Below are 19774 nucleotides of genomic sequence, written 5' to 3'. Positions count from 1 at the left end.
TCCTGATCCTCCTCTAAGGTGCCTTCTTCTGTGCAGTCTCAATGAGCTCTTACTCTACAGGTGGCTTAGCTTTTTTTTTAAGTGGGACACTATCCTCAGTAACAATGTTTTCTCTCTTGATGGGGTGCTTTGAGAAGGTCCATGAACCAGGAGGTTTCATCCATCGTTTTTTTGGAACCTCTCCTTGGTCCGTGTGGTTGAGGAGGATTCAGGTGGGGGAACAATTTCCTCCTCAGATTCGGAGTGCTGTGGCACACTCTTTTGTGCGTCTGATAAAGGACCCTCACCCTCAGTAAGTCCTAATTTGTCTATGTGAATGTCTTTTCAGACCCCCTATGCTTCAAGGCCTACTTCATCTTCAGAACCTGGGACGAGCAGGAGGGGCAACATTTGAAAGGAGAATTCTCCATCGCCAACATCGAATGGCAGGAAACCAAATTAAAGACAGAGTAATGTTTAAGAAGACATTCTATAATGTTTTAAAATGTGTAATATCTTCCTACTGTATGCCGTTCGGCTTGAAGATAGCGGCAATCGTGGGTCCTCCCAATTCATCAAGCCGCCCCCTGAAAGTAGTTCTGGTGGTTGTGAAATCTTCCATATTAACAGCAATTCAGTGTCAAAGCGATTGGTTAGTAAAATGTATCTGAGCGCAAGTTTTTATTAATGTCTAACTTTGCGTATAGCCTGATGGTGGAAAAATAAATCTGAGCATGTGTCGGCGTGAAATAGCACAGGTAGTTTACATGTAACAGTAGGAATAGTACCACAATAACGCCACTGTGGATACCCGTTTTGACTTTGCATAGTAGTGGTTGGTGAAAAGTATTACATTATTTTTTCAAAGTACGTAATTCCAAGAAGATCTACCAAGTGATGTACTGGCGGCAGGGCAATCAGCCATAGGCGGTGGTGGAAATGGAAAGCATTAAAAGGGGGATCCCACAAGGGCCTAGATGGGGGCGAAGTTCTGAGAAGGCAGAGCTGGCAGTTGGACTCTGCTAAAAGGAAATGTTCAAAATAATAGTTTAAAAATGATGCAATTTCTTTCATGCTGCTTCTTTCCAAACTCCACACTGTACACCTGTTCCACTTTAAATCACTTCTATGGCAGTGGTGCACCCAAAGTAATGTTGATAATGCAGTGATTTTTAGTACATTGAGGGATCCATAGACCCCTTCTACAGCACAAGGCTACAAGGGTAGCTCAGCAGGTTCACAGGCCGTTAATGAGATTTGTCACATTAAAAACGTGTTGTTAATTGTGTGACTTTTTGCAATTCCTTATAATAACAAAAATGTGCTATAAAATTATAAAGTGTGTTTGGCCAGGGGATGGGTTGGGCTGGTCGTTGGGTTGGACTGTGGATGGTATGGGTTGCTTATATTTGGGGCGGACGTGGAGGGTATTTCTGCCCCTGTAGTGAAAATCAAAAGTTGGCATCCATGAACCAGCACTTTAATTTCCTTATAACTGTCAGCATAACAGAAGCATTTATTTCTGATTAACCAGTTTGACAAACATATAACATCTTTACAAATATAACCTGTGATAAAACGCAAAGCAAGGGGCACACAAATTACAGAGTATTGGTGTAGTAGTCTGACAAAAAAAACATTTCAAAGAGAACTAGTGAATGCAAGCAGCATTTTTGAGTTTGGAAAGGATTTATTTTCTATGAAAGTGTATTTGGAAAACAATAGTGTTCCCATCATGAGGAATGGCTGCATTCAACAGGGATGGCCCCCGCGCCAGTGATATTCATGTCGCATTGATTTCCCATGGTGTCCCTTTCAGGGTAGAAGAAAGAAAACGGGCTGAGCAACCTGAGCCAGGAAACGCACGAGTGAGGGCCATGGAAAGGAGGGATTCACTCAGCGTAGCTGGGAACTTGGTTAAAGTCTGGTCAGGGCCCATGCCTCTTTAAGACAGAGACAGGGCCGTGAGGAGGAAGTCACGTGGTCCTGTGACATAAGAGGAGGGAGGAGAAAGAGGGGAGTCTTCACTTCCATTTATGTAATCGAATAAAGAAAACGTTAAGTTCACTTGCTGGTGTGCGTCCTATATATTTCCCTGGTGCCGCAAAGCCCAAGAATAGGCAACTGGGCTGATACATCACGCACCCGCGTCCTCCTCCTGCAGAGCGCAAGCAATCCCGCTGAGCAGAGGCCACACGGCCCATCCAGCGGCGCGCGCCCGATCCCAGGCCGGCCTTCCTCCTGTGTCCCTGGCTGCCCTCCCGACGCCAACTCATCCTGCGGCGCACCCAATCTCGGGCCCTGCCTTCCTCCTCCTCCCACCGCCGAGTGAAGCTGTACCCATTGCACGAGTAGGATGGCGCGGATTGAGCCACGAGCCATCCCAGTACCGCGTGGCAACCTGCCAGCGGCAGAAGTTCCTGCATTCCACGTGGCCACATGGGAATACAAGGTGGGTGGCACTCCTCCCCCACCAAGCCCACTCCATCAGCTCTCCTTCCTCCTCACAGGGAGGCTCACAGAAGTCCACCAGTTTTCTCAAAGGTGCCTACTGCTCCCAGAGTGCCACCACAAGGATAAAACTGCCCCCTAATCTTCCCAATACCTCTATAAAGAAGCCTACTCCCCCCGGAGTGCTACCAAGATCTACTGCCAGGCACGTGGAGAATAGTGCCAGCCTCCAATGTACAGTGCGGCCACCAGTTGAGAGAGGTTTACCCACTCTCCTCCCCGCAGCCACCATGAGTTCACCCTCTAATCATGATAGGCAGCCCTCTGCAATTCCGGCTCCCGCTACCAAGTCGTCCGCCACTGCATGGCGAACCCCTCCACCATTTTCCATGACCCCACAAGCCGATAAAGGCCCCCGGTGGGTAGAGTGGCTCGAGGACTTCAATAATTTCATCGCAGCAGCGAGCAGCATGTTTCTTAACATAGCTGGCAATGAGGTCAAAACGCTAATTAAAACCATTCCAGTGGCTGAACACCCTGATTTTGCGTCACTACTCACAGCCCTTAACAAGAGACTTGTCATAGAGCCAAACAGAGACTATGGGCCTCATTACGACCCTGGCGGTAAGGGGTTAACGCCAGCGTTAGCTGCGCCGACCCCTTACCGCCAATTACGAGGTCCCTTAGCGCCATGGCGCTTTTAACACCTGCTTACGGTGGCGTAATTAACGCCTTCCCCACTCCCATTATGCCCTATGGGGCAAAAATGGGAATGGGGAAGGGTAAATGGGGATTGGGGACTTACCGCCCCGCCAAGGTCGGAATGGGGCGGTAAGTCCGCCAACCACCATGGCGTAAACGTAGTTTACAAATTTTCAAGAAACAAAGTGTATCCACTAAGTTAAGAAAGGCGCATCTCAGTTTGCCCCAATATGGTTGCTAATATTCAGTCACTGATTCATGATATGTAAGTAATAGAGTTCCAATAAATTCTTTTGGCAGGAATTATTTAATTCATATTCCTATATTTTGCCGCCAATAAAAGTTTCTAGTTCTTATACATCACACAATGAGTTCTCATCTCAAATTGCCCATAATACTTTGATGCCAATGCATTTCGGATACAATCCTTCTTCAGGGCGGTATTATAGCAAAAATTAGCTTAACTAGTAACAGTGTATATATATATGCAAATATAGTGATTACAACAAATATAACAATCATTGCAGACATTGATAGAGAGTTATTTCAAAAGTCACATACCCATCCACGAGTCATGTTCATTTGGAGAAGAAATAAGCAAAAATAAAACAAAACGGTATGTCAATTAGTTGACTGAAGTAAATAAACATTCTATCATTTTCTTTTAGCTCCATATGTTTGTCATACCTCGGTCAAGACGATCTTTAGACTCGAGTCTATGTACGTATGTACAATTAGATCTATGAATGAATTAAACAACAATGTGAATCATCCTCAATCTCTTTCGTGGGTATGTTAATCCTAATCAGTACTGCTATACTTACTCAGCTCCTGTCGTGCTCGACGTGTAGCTGCAGTCTGAGCTACCCGGAACGCGCTCATGCAAGTTTACCTTACGTTTTAAAGGTCACCATGGAGACGGTACGAGGCGTCGTGGACCGTCCTGGTGCACGTACGCCTCGCGCCCCACCCCCGAGTGGTAGCCCGGGGGCGGGGATGTCTCCATGGTGACCAGCGCTCTGTGAGACAGTGCAAGTAGTTAACTGTCTACTTTTGTCACAATTTATATTCTAGTTGTACTATTCCGCTGTTTGCCCTAAATTGCTCTTATGACTTAGTAGCGACAGAAAATATGTTCCGGAGCGTAAATGCTCTAGACTGTCCATCTTTATCTTTTCCATACGTTCAATTGTTAATGCGGACCTTATGTCCTACATATAATACTACTACGACAAAATCTCACACATGCTGCTATTTTTCCAATCGCTACAGCTACGGCGCCAATTGACGCTGTAGACAGTTAACTACTTGCACTGTCTCACAGAGCGCTGGTCACCATGGAGACATCCCCGCCCCCGGGCTACCACTCGGGGGTGGGGCGCGAGGCGTACGTGCACCAGGACGGTCCACGACGCCTCGTACCGTCTCCATGGTGACCTTTAAAACGTAAGGTAAACTTGCATGAGCGCGTTCCGGGTAGCTCAGACTGCAGCTACACGTCGAGCACGACAGGAGCTGAGTAAGTATAGCAGTACTGATTAGGATTAACATACCCACGAAAGAGATTGAGGATGATTCACATTGTTGTTTAATTCATTCATAGATCTAATTGTACATACGTACATAGACTCGAGTCTAAAGATCGTCTTGACCGAGGTATGACAAACATATGGAGCTAAAAGAAAATGATAGAATGTTTATTTACTTCAGTCAACTAATTGACATACCGTTTTGTTTTATTTTTGCTTATTTCTTCTCCAAATGAACATGACTCGTGGATGGGTATGTGACTTTTGAAATAACTCTCTATCAATGTCTGCAATGATTGTTATATTTGTTGTAATCACTATATTTGCATATATATACACTGTTACTAGTTAAGCTAATTTTTGCTATAATACCGCCCTGAAGAAGGATTGTATCCGAAATGCATTGGCATCAAAGTATTATGGGCAATTTGAGATGAGAACTCATTGTGTGATGTATAAGAACTAGAAACTTTTATTGGCGGCAAAATATAGGAATATGAATTAAATAATTCCTGCCAAAAGAATTTATTGGAACTCTATTACTTACATATCATGAATCAGTGACTGAATATTAGCAACCATATTGGGGCAAACTGAGATGCGCCTTTCTTAACTTAGTGGATACACTTTGTTTCTTGAAAATGTTTTGATCATTTTGGTCCTAGTGCTACAGGACCTCTTTTTAGATTGGCAGCTCCAGGCGAGAATAAACCAGATAAACTACTAATTATTATATCTATTATTTCTAAAGGACAATCTGTGAACTACAACATGTAGTGCCCTTCTCATCCTCTTTTTCTTAGATTTCTCACTTAGCACAACTAGAGGAGGTGCACACAGGCTATAAAGAACAATTTGGATCATTGAAGCATTTTCCGAATAAAGAATGTCATATATTGACATCGAAGCCCTGACCACTAACAGGGCAGACACACTGGGTTTTTCATCTGAAGAAGCAGAAGCAATATTGGGTTTGATAAAAGACAGCGGCTTCGGAAACAGTAACAACAAACAACAAGATCCTAAACAACAGATAAAACAACTAGAATATCTAATTCGAAAGGAAATAAATCGCAAGCTACATGCGATAACCCTAGGCAGATACCATAAAAGTCAACGGATACCGAGAGGATTACGCATCCAGTTGCGTCCTACATTGTGTAAAGAAAACAAAATCTTTGTGAAGAAATGGGAAGCCATACTTAACAAATGTTCTCTAGACCTTATATTACTGACCATACAAGAATTGGCAAGGGACATATCAGATATAGGTAAAGAAATTAAGGAAATAGAAGCAGCTCTGGTAACAACATTGAATAGAGAAGAAGTTGATTCTATTCTCCAAGAGATAAACGACAAATTGGCAGACTACAAAACAGAATTAGAATCCAAAAAAATTCGTAAGTTTAAAAGAGACACCTACGATTACCTTAAAGATGAAGTTTATAACTGGATGGATAAATATGCTCCTCCACAAAGGAAACCAAAGCCTACAAATTTAAGTGAAACATCGAGCTCAGGAACCGAGACAGAAAGGGAACCCCCGAACCAAGAAGAAGCAGGGACGCCAAGCACTTCAGGCCTTTCGCGAGCAAGAGAAGACACAGCGACTTCTTCTTTTTTAGACAAAGGAAGAAGAGAACGAGACGGGGGAGGAGAAAGGTCAAAAGGAAAACCCAACACGAGACTACAACAGAAGAAAATATAGTAATAAACTTATCATCCAGAGTCTTGACTGGGAAAGAAATAGAAACTTTACAGAAAGGCCTTAGTTTCGTTCCTACCTACGACAGCACATTATTTGATTCCAAAATAGAACTCTTTAAACTTATTAGGAAGATGAAACTGAAGGTGTTTTTCAGTGAACTAGAACATCAAGAAGCCAGAGAAGAAGCAGAACTCAAGGAATTTAGAAGTAAAAGTACCTTTATTCCTCCAATAAGTATACCTTCGATAGAAATCTTTGAAAAACAAGTTACAAGAGATTTCGAGAAACTTAAGTTCAAAAGTCAATCACCTCGAAACATGAAACCTCACGAACTTAAATTGATACGTGATCTATATGGAGACCACACAATCACAATAAGGGCTGCGGACAAAGGAGGAGGCTTGGTACTCCTTAACACAAGGGAATATGAGGAAGAATGTGAAAGACAATTAAGTGATAGTAACACTTATGCCAGATTGACACAAGATCCCACATCGGAGATCAAAGAGAATTTGAAGACTTTGTTGGACAAGGCGGAGGAATTGGAGTGGATTAATCACCACACAAAGAAATTTTTGATGAACACACACCCGAAGATACCTCACTTTTATACCCTTCCTAAGATACATAAAGATCTCATCAAACCCCCTGGAAGACCAATCGTAGCAGGGATTAACAGCATACTGGAACCCTTAGGGAAATATGTGGATTACTTCTTACAGCCATTGACTCAAAAAACCAGTACATACATCAAGGACTCAACACATTTTTTACAACTCTTGAATGAAACTGCATTTAATTGCAACAACATATGCTTTACTATCGATGTTAAAAGTCTATACACATCGATCCCACACGATTTAGGGGGTGAAGCGGTAGAATGGATGCTACTCAATGCTGAAGAGATACCGGCTCAGAAAGAATTTATATTGGTTCTTCTGGAGTTTATCAGTAACAACTCATACTTTCAATATAAGAATGAGTACTATCTCCAAGTGGCTGGGACAGCCATGGGAGCCACCATGGCCCCCTCTTATGCTAATTCATTCATGCATAAATTCGAATCTGAACATATACTACAGAATGAACACTGGTTCCCGAAATTAATTCTCTGGATCAGGTACATTGACGATATATTTGGAATATGGAAAGATACAGAAGAGGAATACCTAAAGTTCTTCGCACATCTGAACAGTATAGATGCTCGTATCCAATTCACTCAAGAACACTCCCAAACCAACATACACTTCTTAGATGTAGACATTAAGATTACTGACACAGGATACCAGACTACCATTTTTCGTAAACCCACGGATCGTAACAATCTATTACAACGTCTCAGCTTCCATCAACCGAGCCTCATAAAAAATCTTCCATACAGCCAGATGCTCAGGGTAAAAAGATTGGTAAGTGACCCAGAAGATTACAAGCTAGCTATCCGTGAGATGGGGAAAAAGTTTCTGGAAAGAGGATATACAGAAGAGGAAATAAACATAGCGGAATCACGAGTAGCTACACAAAACAGAGAAGAGCTATTGAAAACAAAAACTAGACAGGAATCAGCTCCACCATTAGTATTTGTGTCCAGATACTCACGACAAAGTAATCGCATTAAGTGCATTATTCAAAAACATTGGAATACTTTACTATGCGATCAGAGAGTTGAACATCTATTTAAAGAAGCACCCACATTTGCTTACCAACGGAGTCAAAACTTAAAAGATAGACTGGTTCATACGAAACCAGCACCAAAAAAGAAGCTTACAGAAAGAATTGGGACGTTTCCGTGTTTAAGTTGTAGTAATTGCAGCTATGTGATGAAAGGAGAGACAATAAAACATTCACACACAGGAGAGACAATCAGAGTGAGAGATTTTGCTACATGTGATTCAACCAACGTGATTTATGCTATCAAATGTCCGTGTGGACTGTACTATGTGGGTCAGACATTGCGAGTGGCAAAAATTAGGTGGAATGAACACAGATCGTGCATAAGAAACCATAATCCTAACTCAGCAGTGTCAAGACATTGGGATGAAAAGAAACACAACTTGGTCCAAATCCGTTTTGTCATCCTAGAGGTGGTTTCAAAAAGAGACATCCACGAGAATTTCCAGAAAAGGATGGACCAAAGAGAATCCTTTTGGATAGACCGGATGAGCTCCCTCTCTCCAAAGGGGCTCAATGAAGAAATTAACTTTATGTGTTTTTTGTAATAACAATTTCTTCACTTTCGATTTTTTATTTAAGGAAGATGTAATTATCTGTTATATATCTGTTATCCTTTTGTCACAATTTATATTCTAGTTGTACTATTCCGCTGTTTGCCCTAAATTGCTCTTATGACTTAGTAGCGACAGAAAATATGTTCCGGAGCGTAAATGCTCTAGACTGTCCATCTTTATCTTTTCCATACGTTCAATTGTTAATGCGGACCTTATGTCCTACATATAATACTACTACGACAAAATCTCACACATGCTGCTATTTTTCCAATCGCTACAGCTACGGCGCCAATTGACGCTGTAGACAGTTAACTACTTGCACTGTCTCACAGAGCGCTGGTCACCATGGAGACATCCCCGCCCCCGGGCTACCACTCGGGGGTGGGGCGCGAGGCGTACGTGCACCAGGACGGTCCACGACGCCTCGTACCGTCTCCATGGTGACCTTTAAAACGTAAGGTAAACTTGCATGAGCGCGTTCCGGGTAGCTCAGACTGCAGCTACACGTCGAGCACGACAGGAGCTGAGTAAGTATAGCAGTACTGATTAGGATTAACATACCCACGAAAGAGATTGAGGATGATTCACATTGTTGTTTAATTCATTCATAGATCTAATTGTACATACGTACATAGACTCGAGTCTAAAGATCGTCTTGACCGAGGTATGACAAACATATGGAGCTAAAAGAAAATGATAGAATGTTTATTTACTTCAGTCAACTAATTGACATACCGTTTTGTTTTATTTTTGCTTATTTCTTCTCCAAATGAACATGACTCGTGGATGGGTATGTGACTTTTGAAATAACTCTCTATCAATGTCTGCAATGATTGTTATATTTGTTGTAATCACTATATTTGCATATATATACACTGTTACTAGTTAAGCTAATTTTTGCTATAATACCGCCCTGAAGAAGGATTGTATCCGAAATGCATTGGCATCAAAGTATTATGGGCAATTTGAGATGAGAACTCATTGTGTGATGTATAAGAACTAGAAACTTTTATTGGCGGCAAAATATAGGAATATGAATTAAATAATTCCTGCCAAAAGAATTTATTGGAACTCTATTACTTACATATCATGAATCAGTGACTGAATATTAGCAACCATATTGGGGCAAACTGAGATGCGCCTTTCTTAACTTAGTGGATACACTTTGTTTCTTGAAAATTTTTTGATCATTTTGGTCCTAGTGCTACAGGACCTCTTTTTAGATTGGCAGCTCCAGGCGAGAATAAACCAGATAAACTACTAATTATTATATCTATTATTTCTAAAGGACAATCTGTGAACTACAACATGTAGTGCCCTTCTCATCCTCTTTTTCGTAAACGTAGTTTACGCCATGGTGGTAAAGTCACGGCCCAGGCGGTAATTTACCGCCTGGGTCGTAATGAGGCCCTATGAAAGATACATGTTTAATCAATGCACCCAAAGGATAGATGAAACCGTGGATGAGTTCATCATTCGAGTGCAAATGCATCGGAGGGACAGGGCCTCCGTATCCTTGTCCTTTACTACTTTTTATCGTGTTTTCTGTCGTTTTTCCACGCAGGAGTCCATGTGGGACTCCTGGCGGTGCAGCTCTCTCTCCTTTGATTTGGTGAACGGACCCGTGGGATACCCTTATGGCACCCATGGGTGGGGGTGTAACCCTGTGCCCCTAGTGTATGTTGTTGGGCACCTGTGGTTATGGGCTGGTGGCAGCTCCATGCTGAATTTGACAGGTGCGCGGAGTATCCGCCATTTTGGGATACCCCGGCCCTGCCATTGGGATCGGTTGATTCCGGATGGAAAACAAAATGGCCCCTGCGGCCTCTTGCTTTCTATTACCCATTACCTTGGTTTCCCAAAGTCCTGGGAAGCCCTGACTCTGTCCCTTCCCCCTGACTGGCTGTTGGATGGAAGTGCCATGTATGGTGTTGTTGTGAAGGCCCGGCCAGACCAGCTGGAGCCTTCCCGGTGATGTATGTTGTGGGTACCTCCTGTGGGTGGGACCTGGGTGAATAGAGTGTGTGACGAATACGCATTCTGTGTTGTGGATGTCTAGTATCTGGTGGTTGACACAATGACTGAGGCAGCCCTGCCCGAAACCGGTATGAATGCAGCTTGGAGTGTTAAATGGCTCGGTACTTGTCCCAATGCACATAACTTGTTGTGAGTGTCTGGAGAGAAGTGAATGGCCTGAATACCTTGTGTGCCTGATTGGCTGCCTGCCTGCATGAATGCCCTTAGTCGTGATTGGATGCCTGAGTGTGACCCAGCGGAATGAATGGGAGATCAACAGTATATCTGGGGACCTCTCAATGCTAGGAATCGTGTTCAGAAGCTGAAGTCCACTACAACGAGTAACTGGAGTAACTGAAGCTTGACCTTGAAGCCCTGCTGGACGAGAAGAACTGCTGTCGCTCTCCTTCACAATCTGAAAGCTGCTGTGTCTCCAAGGACTGACCCAGAGAGGACCTGGTAAGGCGCCCTCTTCCCGAGCTACGAGGGACCATCATACACCAGCTGATCTTTGCCAAAGCTCCCTGGTAGACAGACCTTCCACAGGCTGCCGACCCGTGACGGGGACTGCCGCGGAATCTCAAAGAGAAGCACCCGGACTGTTCTCCACCACTGTCGAAGACCGCCGTCGCCGACCGGAGCCGCCGTGCTCCTGTTTGCCTAAGAACTTCATTTGATCATCGGACGCTCTCGTCTGCATCGTCTCCCGCTTTATCCCGCTGGAGAAGGCCCGACCGTCGACGCGCCAAGGAGCATCCGCCGGTGGGTTTCCCGCCACCTAAGGACCACAGAGACGCCGACGACTCGACGCCCTTGCTGGGCCACAGTTCTTCATCATCTATTTGCGGTCCAGAACTATCTTCACTGAGGTGCCCCGCACGCCTCTTCCTTGCAGGACGCCAATGCTCTGTCCTCGATGAGCACCGTTAGGAACGAAGCTGCCACTTCACTGGCGTAGTTCAACCTGTTCACCGTCGGACGTTTGACGACCCGAGACTCCTGCCTTAAAGTGAGGGCACTCAAGAAGGGCCGTCGATTCCCCGACACAAGACGCCGAGTTCCTCGACGCCTCTCGATGATCCGTGGCTCCTGCTTTAAAGGGAGTCACTCAAGAAGGATTGGTGGACGCATATTCGGAGAACTCTACTCCACCAGGTACATTGGGGGGGGTAAAACCTTAATAGGAGGAAATAAGACTATTGTTTCAACCATCTTACGTTCCTGCCTATCTCTATTGCTGGTTTCCTCGTTATTGATCTGTGTGACATTTTAACCGTACAGTTGATGCACTTTAATGAGATTTGATAACATTGGTGGTACCACTTTAGAATTGTATATATTTATCATTGTTGACTTCCGAGTACAAAGTGCGTTATTGTGATCGTGTACATACCTTTGAATATTAATTATATAAAGACTGTGTTTTCCGTAATACAGTGTGTGGACATTCCTTTGTGGGGGTTCGGGGACTACACAGTACTTAAGAACCAGCCCGCATCACCTCCTGAGAAGCTAAGCCTTGATTGCTCGTCCATTGCTACCAAATAGAGAATCTTGGTTGGGGTCCTCTGTGCCTCTCCTCTACCATATAGAGAGCAGAAGTGCAGACACCCCCTAGCAGTCTTTACACAAGCAAGACAGAGGTGACCTAGTAGCAGCAATTCAGACAAACATCACAAGAGTGGGAGACAGAAGCAACGGGACCAGCTACCTGACGACCCCACGGATTCAACGACAGTGCTGCCGCTGTGGGATGGCCTTTCCCCACTCAGGAACATGCCCCGCACTCACCCAGAGATGCGGAAATTCTGGAAGAGATGGACACTTCCAGGCCGTCTGCAGGGAAAGCAGGCCGTTTCCCATGCCACAAGCACCCACAGCGCCACAGTACAGGTCATATCAACGGACACCACAGAACCAGACATACCAGATGCACCCATACCAACAAGGATCGAGAAGATATGTGAGGGTTGTCGAAGAACTTTACCCGGGTGACGAGCCTCAAGAGCTTGAGGCACAGGATCAGAACCCACAAATTTGTAATGAATGTGATGGCCCACCACCACGTCAAGGATACTACATGACGGTACCCTATGGCCAGGAACACGAGAGTGAACAATATGACCTGTAGACACTAGATGAATATGTAAACCTCATCAAGGATGAAAGAGAATCCAGAGAAGCACCCCGAATACCAGAGGAAATTTGCAGCAAACAGTTTTGCTTCCTAATTGATTCAGGGGCCACTGTGAATATCATGGGGGGAGAAAGAATTTCACCAGATCCAAGACAGACCAACACTAATTCAGACAACCTCTAAGATTTTTCAATGGTGTGCTGACATCCCACTTCACTCCATATGATCATTCAAGCGTCGACTCATCCACGGGATCGGTTCACGACAACGGTCATCCACGTGATACGGAGTCCAACCAAAGGAAGGTGCCTTTTGAGCTACAGGACGGCCCCGTGCTTAGGCCTAATTGACATTCATGTTCATGAAGGCAACACCATCCACTCGACAGCCCCCATAACTGAGATGAAAGACCGGATCTGCAACATGGAGAACAATCAGTCAACAATACCTGCCATCACAAAAGACACGATACTAGAGGAATTCCCGATCCTATGCAAAGGACTAGGCAAAATGAAAGGTCCTCCTGTCAAATTACACATTGACCTTTCACTCCGCCCTGTCCCTCAATACCCAAGAAGAGTCGGGTTTCACCTCCAGGCAGCCGTGTCAAACAAACTCAACCAACTTCTGAAAGACGACATTATTGAGCCTGCCACAGGCCCAACCCCATGGGTCTAACCACTTGTCATCGTGCCGGAAGAAGGGGGTCGCCTGAGACTCTGTGTGGACATGAGGATGGCCAACACTGCCATCCAGCGTGAACGACATCCTGGCCCAAGAATAGAGGACATGATTGTCCAACTAACAAAGCCGTCCTCTTCTCCAAACTTGACCTCAATCAGGGTTACCATCAAATGGAGCTCCACCCTGAGTCGAGAGGTATTACCGCCTTTGCCACACACGACAGACTCTTCCGTTACAAACGCTTGAACTTTGGCATTTCGTCAGCGGCTGAAATCTTCCACAAGGCCATCAGACAGGTCATCAGACCGATCAGAGGGACACAACTATAGTGATGATATTCTCGTGTTCGGGAAGTCATGAGAAGAGCATGACACAGCCCTAGGTGCAACCTGCACCGCCGTTCAAAAGGCAGGACTGACAATCAATTTAGAAAAGTGCTGTTTTAACAAAACCAAACTGACGTTCTTCTGGCACATCTTCTCGGCTGAAGACATGACACCGAAACCTGAAAAAGTTTCCACCATATTCAACCTTCAAGAACTGAGCCAAGTAGCGGACATAAGATCGTTTTTAGGGATGGCAGGCTACTGCTCCAGATATATCCCCCACTTCGCCACCATCACAGAGCCGCTACGGCAGTTACAACAGAATGAAGTCCCATTCACATGGTCAACTGAGTGCCAATCAGCATTTGACACTATCAAACATGCGCTTGCAGAAGCCAGGAGGCTCGCCTACTTTGATCCAGACTAGCACACAGAGATCGTAGTGGACGCAAGCCCAGTGGGGATAGGAGCCATCTTGGCACAAACCAACGGAATAGACGCTCACCCGAGACACATCGTGGCATATGCCAGCAGAGCGCTGGCCCCACCAGAGTCAGTCGACTTACAGGCCGAGAAAGAGAGCCTGGCGGCCATGTGGGTGTGCAAACACTTCCACAACTTTGTGATAGGAAAGAAGTTCACTCTCATTACGGACCACCAGGCTCTGTTGTCACTTTTCGGGAATCCCAGGATGAAAATGCCCCCGAGGAACAAGCAGTTGGGCATCAGACTCCAGGAGTACGATTTTTGAAATCATTCATCGGCCTGGTGGCGAGAACAACCAGGCAGATTATCTATCAAGGCACCCAGCAGGCAAACCCATGCCCAGACCCGGGGACACTGAATACATCAGTTATGTTACATCAACCGCGCTACCTCCGGCCATTTCGGTGAGACCGTAGCGTCGGCCTCAGCGGCGGACCCCTCCATGGCCCTGGTGATTAGCCTTACTGAGAACAACAGATGGAAAGATTATCACCAAGCTGTGCTCAGACACCCAGGAGCTTGCAAAGATGAACTGGAAAGGTTAGCTATGGTGCACACAGAACTAGTCGTACAGAACAATACAATACTTCTGAGAGGTTGCCGATTGTTTATCCCGGCGACCCTCCTCTCTGAGGTCATCAAGACAGCCCACGAAGGCCATTGTGGGGCAGACAATGCCAAAAGACAACTCAGATGTCACGTCTGGTTCCCGTTCTTGGATGCAATGGTAGACCGGTGGGTGAAAAACTGTGTAGCTTGCCAATGCACGGCCAGAGCCGAACCTCCGATCCCATTCCGACCAACACAGATCCCAGAACACCCCTGGGAGAGAGTCACTGTAGACTTTTACGGGCCCCTTGAGTCCGGCGGGTACCTGTTACTCTTCACCGACGAACACTCCAGATTTCCGATTGTAAAGAGGGCAACGTCCACAGCATTTGCCGAGATAGCAGCCATCTTCGATGAGGTCATAAGCGAGTGGGGAATTCCAGATACCATTAAGTCAGACAATGGTCCACCTTTCAGCAGCCATGAATTTGTGGTCTTCGCAAAACACATGGGGTTCAGCCATCAAAAAATCGTTCCACGCTGGCCCCAAGCCAACGGGATTGCTGAAATATGTATGACCTCGATCAAGAAAACCCTGCAAAGAGCCTGCGTTGAAGGCACTGATCCACGCCAGGCACTCTGTCGAATGCTAAGAGACCACCGCAACACGCCCCATGAGGTCACAAACAGGACCCCTGCGGAACAAATGATGAAATACCAGGTCCACCCCTGAATTGTCAGAAACCCAGCAAGCCAGCCCAAAGCAGACCAAGAGGTCATAAGAAGAGATGCTGAGCGGAAGGAAAGGACACAGATAGAGACAGATGAAAGGAGAGGAGCCTGACCGAAAGAATTTCACATAGGGGATGAAGTATGAGTCCAACAAATCATGAGCAAGAAAACTGACTCGCAATTTGCCCCAAAGCCGTTTCAAGTCACTGCCGTAAAAGGGACAATGGTAACTGCAGGAAGTTGTCATGCCTGCGCCATGGGCGCATACATTTACGATCAATATGGACCTTATTTCCCATTTGCGAGACTTTGGTGCTTTTCTTTTTTCCCCAACAAACTACACTTACCACAATGCACTTGGCTATAACCATCTTTTCCTGGCCATTCCTATTCGCCGTCTTCTGAACTACAATCCCCAGAAGCCCTAGGGATCTCCTCTGCTTCCACCAGCTCAGGAACAGAGAGGGAGGTGGCCGATTGTCTACAGGTGTGCTTAGCCAGGTGCGACCAATTAGCCTGCCTCTGTGCTGGGCTGGGCGGTATATAAGCTGCTGCCTGCAGGTGCTCATTCTCTTGCATTGAGAGTCCTTCCGGCACCTTTTTGCTTCGAGCTACAAACTTTGTATGCTGTTTCCTGCTTACACCTGCTTTTGTTCCAGTGCCCTGGCGGGCAACAGCATTGCAGCTGATCTAGCTCTGCTGCCTTCCAGCCTCCGCCCTTGCCCTGCCGTGCTCTCTACATTGCAGCTGATCTCGCTCTGCTGCCTTCCAGCCTCCGCCCTTGCCCTGCCGGGCTCTCTACATTGCAGCTGATCACGCTCTGCTGCCTTCCAGCTGTCATGATCTCTGCTTCCAAAAGGTCAGGACTTACCCAACTCCCTTGGAAGCAGACCCATAACCCAGGTTCTGAGTGCCAACCAGTCCCAATTGGGACCTTTTGGACCCTGTCCTGGCGCCAGTGGCACCAGGCTCATAAATATGCCCAGTCCCAGCGCTGGAAGCGCGGGCTCATAATGCTTGGGTGGACTTACCTGCAGCAGACCATGCTGCTTACTTACCTGCCAGTTGAGCCTCTAATCCTCTTCTGTTTGGGACTACTTTTCTTGTTGGGTGGGGCAGGAGCCACTCCCTAGGTTCAGAACACTGGAACTCTTCTGGAAAGCAGGAACTCTTTTCTTACCTAGGCGAGGCTGTGGAAGGAGACACCTAAGCACTACAGGAGGCTATTTAAACCACACCCGAGGGATAAATCTTGCTTTGCGTTATTCTGCATCCTCTGCAGCAGAACGCTCATCGTGTCTTCTGCATCTGATCCTGGGCCTAAGGGAAAAAGGCTTACCATCCTGAATCCAGTCTTCAGCAACACCTATAAAGACAAGAAAGAACAGGTTAGCACTACGGTCTTCAGTGACAGCGCTTCTCTTACCTGGTCCATCGGCTGTCACCAATGCCTCGCGCTGCATTCCGGCATCTGAAAGACAAAGGCTTACCTACTCTTCGCGTGCTCCGGAGGTCTTCGCACTGCATTCCGGCATCTGAAAGACAAAAGCTTACCAACTCTTCGCACGCTCCGGAGGCCTTCGGCGCTGCATCCCGCATCTGAAAGACAAAAGAAGGTGCGTTTAAAGACATTGGGTAACTTTATTACTCACGTGCCATTACTCCTTCTCACGCCGAACCCAGTGGGTATTCCGGCACCCTTCAGCAGCTCCGAACTTGTACCTGCAAGATAAAAGGACAGTTAGTGTGCATTGTGAAGCAGGCAACAAGCGCTTACTTACGTGCTTCCAGGCGCTTCTATTCCTCACACGGGTTCCATCCTCAACTCACTTCAGCCCGTCATCCGCCATCGCCGGAACCCTGCAAAACAAGAGACATCATTACAAAAGACTTTTAAAGACATTTGAAATACTCGGAACTTACCGTTCGTGCAGTAAACGACGGACAGCAGTCCTCTGAGGTCAAGAGGCCTGCACCCTTATCCAGTGAAGAAACTGGTTACGGCACCCTGCCCCGAGGCAGATGGAGAGCTCGGCGTTCACTTACCTAAGGTGAGAGCGTTAACCTTTGGGGTTCTACAGGAGAAGAGAAAGGGAAGAAGAGAGAGACACCCAATAACCCCAGTTCATTAATCCCATATTTTCTATCTGCAGACATCTTACTCTTCGAGTCAGACATACAGTGCACAGAGGTCCAGCCCAAAGAGCCAACCGTGTGTTACACATCACCTTTGAAGATACGGTATTCGCCCAGTCAAGACCGGCGCCTCTGCGGGAACCAGGTGAGCGTTACAGAACGCAAAGCCTACCGCAAAACTCCCGCCCAGGCGCTATGGAAACCTCGGATACCGACCAGCTAGCCCAGTTACTTGGGGAACTAAGAGCAGAAGTGCATGCAGCCCGTCAGGAAACGAACGCTCTAAGAAGGGAACTGATTATTTCCAAGGAGCGAACAGACGATCTCGCGAGACAATTGCTACAGTCACAAGCCGGACAGACCCCATTACCCGCATCAGGGGCAAATCTTCCTTCAACATCGTCTATGAATCCAGTGCAAATCAACCTACCTGGGAATGTACCTCTGGCTCCGCCCGAACGATTTTCTGGTGACCCAAAGAGGTTTGCAGTATTTATTAATCAGTGCCGGTTGCATTTCTTATGCCGGCCAGCAGCCTTTCCAACTGATCAAGCTAAAGTAGCTTTCGTGCTTTCGTACCTTAGTGGCAATGCGGCAGACTGGTCGATCCCTCTAGTTAATCAAGATGATCCGATTCTCCATGATTTTCAAGCTTTTCAGCTCAGTATGGAAAAACTGTTCGCAAGACATTCACAGGGGCAGGCCTTGGACAATGAGCTTCTTTCGTTGCGACAGGGTAATCAAGACCTTTTGGCTTATATTGCGTCTTTCAACAGACTGATAGTGGAAACTCAATGGCCTGAGGACAAAAGGATTACGCTGTTTTATAGAGGTCTACGTGGAGAGCTCAAAGATGTGTTAGCCCAAGTAGTGAATCCCCCGCAAGACTGTTCGGACTATATAGACTTAGTCGTTCAAATAGATCACAGACTGCAGAACAGGAAGGCCGATCGTTCCAAGTTTGATGCTCGAGTATTTTCCAAACCACCAACTCCTTCCAAAGGAGTAGACTCTGGGGAACCCATGCAAATAGGGGGCCTGAAAGGACCACTAACACAAAAGGAGCGGGAAAGGAGAAAACAGTTGCAATTATGCCTCTATTGCGGAAACTCAGGGCACTTTCTTCGAGACTGTCCGGTGAAACCAGCCAAGAAGGCAGTAGGAGCTGCAGTTACCAAGGTCACAAACTCTGAGCAGGGAAACGACCTCGCCCGACAAGAATAGAGGTCCTCTTGCCGAGCGTTAAAACCAGTTCCGTGACCTCGCATTTCGTGATACCTATGGTCCTCATTAGCCCTGATCATTCGGATCGATTACATGCGATTGAAGCTTATGTCGACAGCGGTGCCATCGGCAATTATGTGGATCATGAAATGGTTTTGAGGATGAATCTAACTCTTTGTCCCAAGGCTGTAAAGGACGTCATTACTACGGTGGATGGTACGGAGATAGCCTCCGGACCAGTAACGCATACCACTCAAGAAGTGACGCTAGTAAGTCAAGATGGACACCATGAGAAGATCGTGTTCGATGTGATCAAGGCCCCTCAGTTCCAGATTATTCTAGGAATACCTTGGTTAGAGAAACACAATCCTCAGATCGATTGGCGAGCAAGAACGGTTCAGTTTCCAGAATGTGTCTCTACTTGTCACCCTCCACCTGGTGTTGCACTGGCAGCAATATTTTCGGAGACTCCCCAGTTACCTCCCGAATACCTAGAATTCCAAGATGTTTTCCGGAAGGATCAGGCTAACTCTCTACCTCCTCATAGGTCTTATGACTGCCAGATAGACCTGATACCTGGATCTACTCCTCCTTGTAGTAGAATTTATGCCCTCACCGAGCCTGAGAACCTTCACCTCCGACAATACCTGGATCAATACCTAGCGAATGGGTTTATTCGTCCTTCCAAGTCCCCTGCTTCTTCAGCTTTGTTCTTCGTTCCAAAAAAAGAAGGGGACCTTAGAACTTGTATAGATTATCGCGCCCTGAACCAGATCACCGTTAAGAATAGATATCCGTTACCTTTGATCCCTGAACTCCTGGACCAAGTCAGAAAAGCATGCATATATACAAAGCTGGATCGTAGAGGAGCCTACCACTTGGTACGAGTA

The sequence above is a fragment of the Ambystoma mexicanum genome, chromosome 9, assembly GCF_040938575.1.
Source record: "Ambystoma mexicanum isolate Mex_15411 chromosome 9, UKY_AmexF1_1, whole genome shotgun sequence".
In the NCBI taxonomy this organism is placed as follows: domain Eukaryota; kingdom Metazoa; phylum Chordata; class Amphibia; order Caudata; family Ambystomatidae; genus Ambystoma; species Ambystoma mexicanum.
This window is presented reverse-complemented; position numbering follows the sequence as displayed.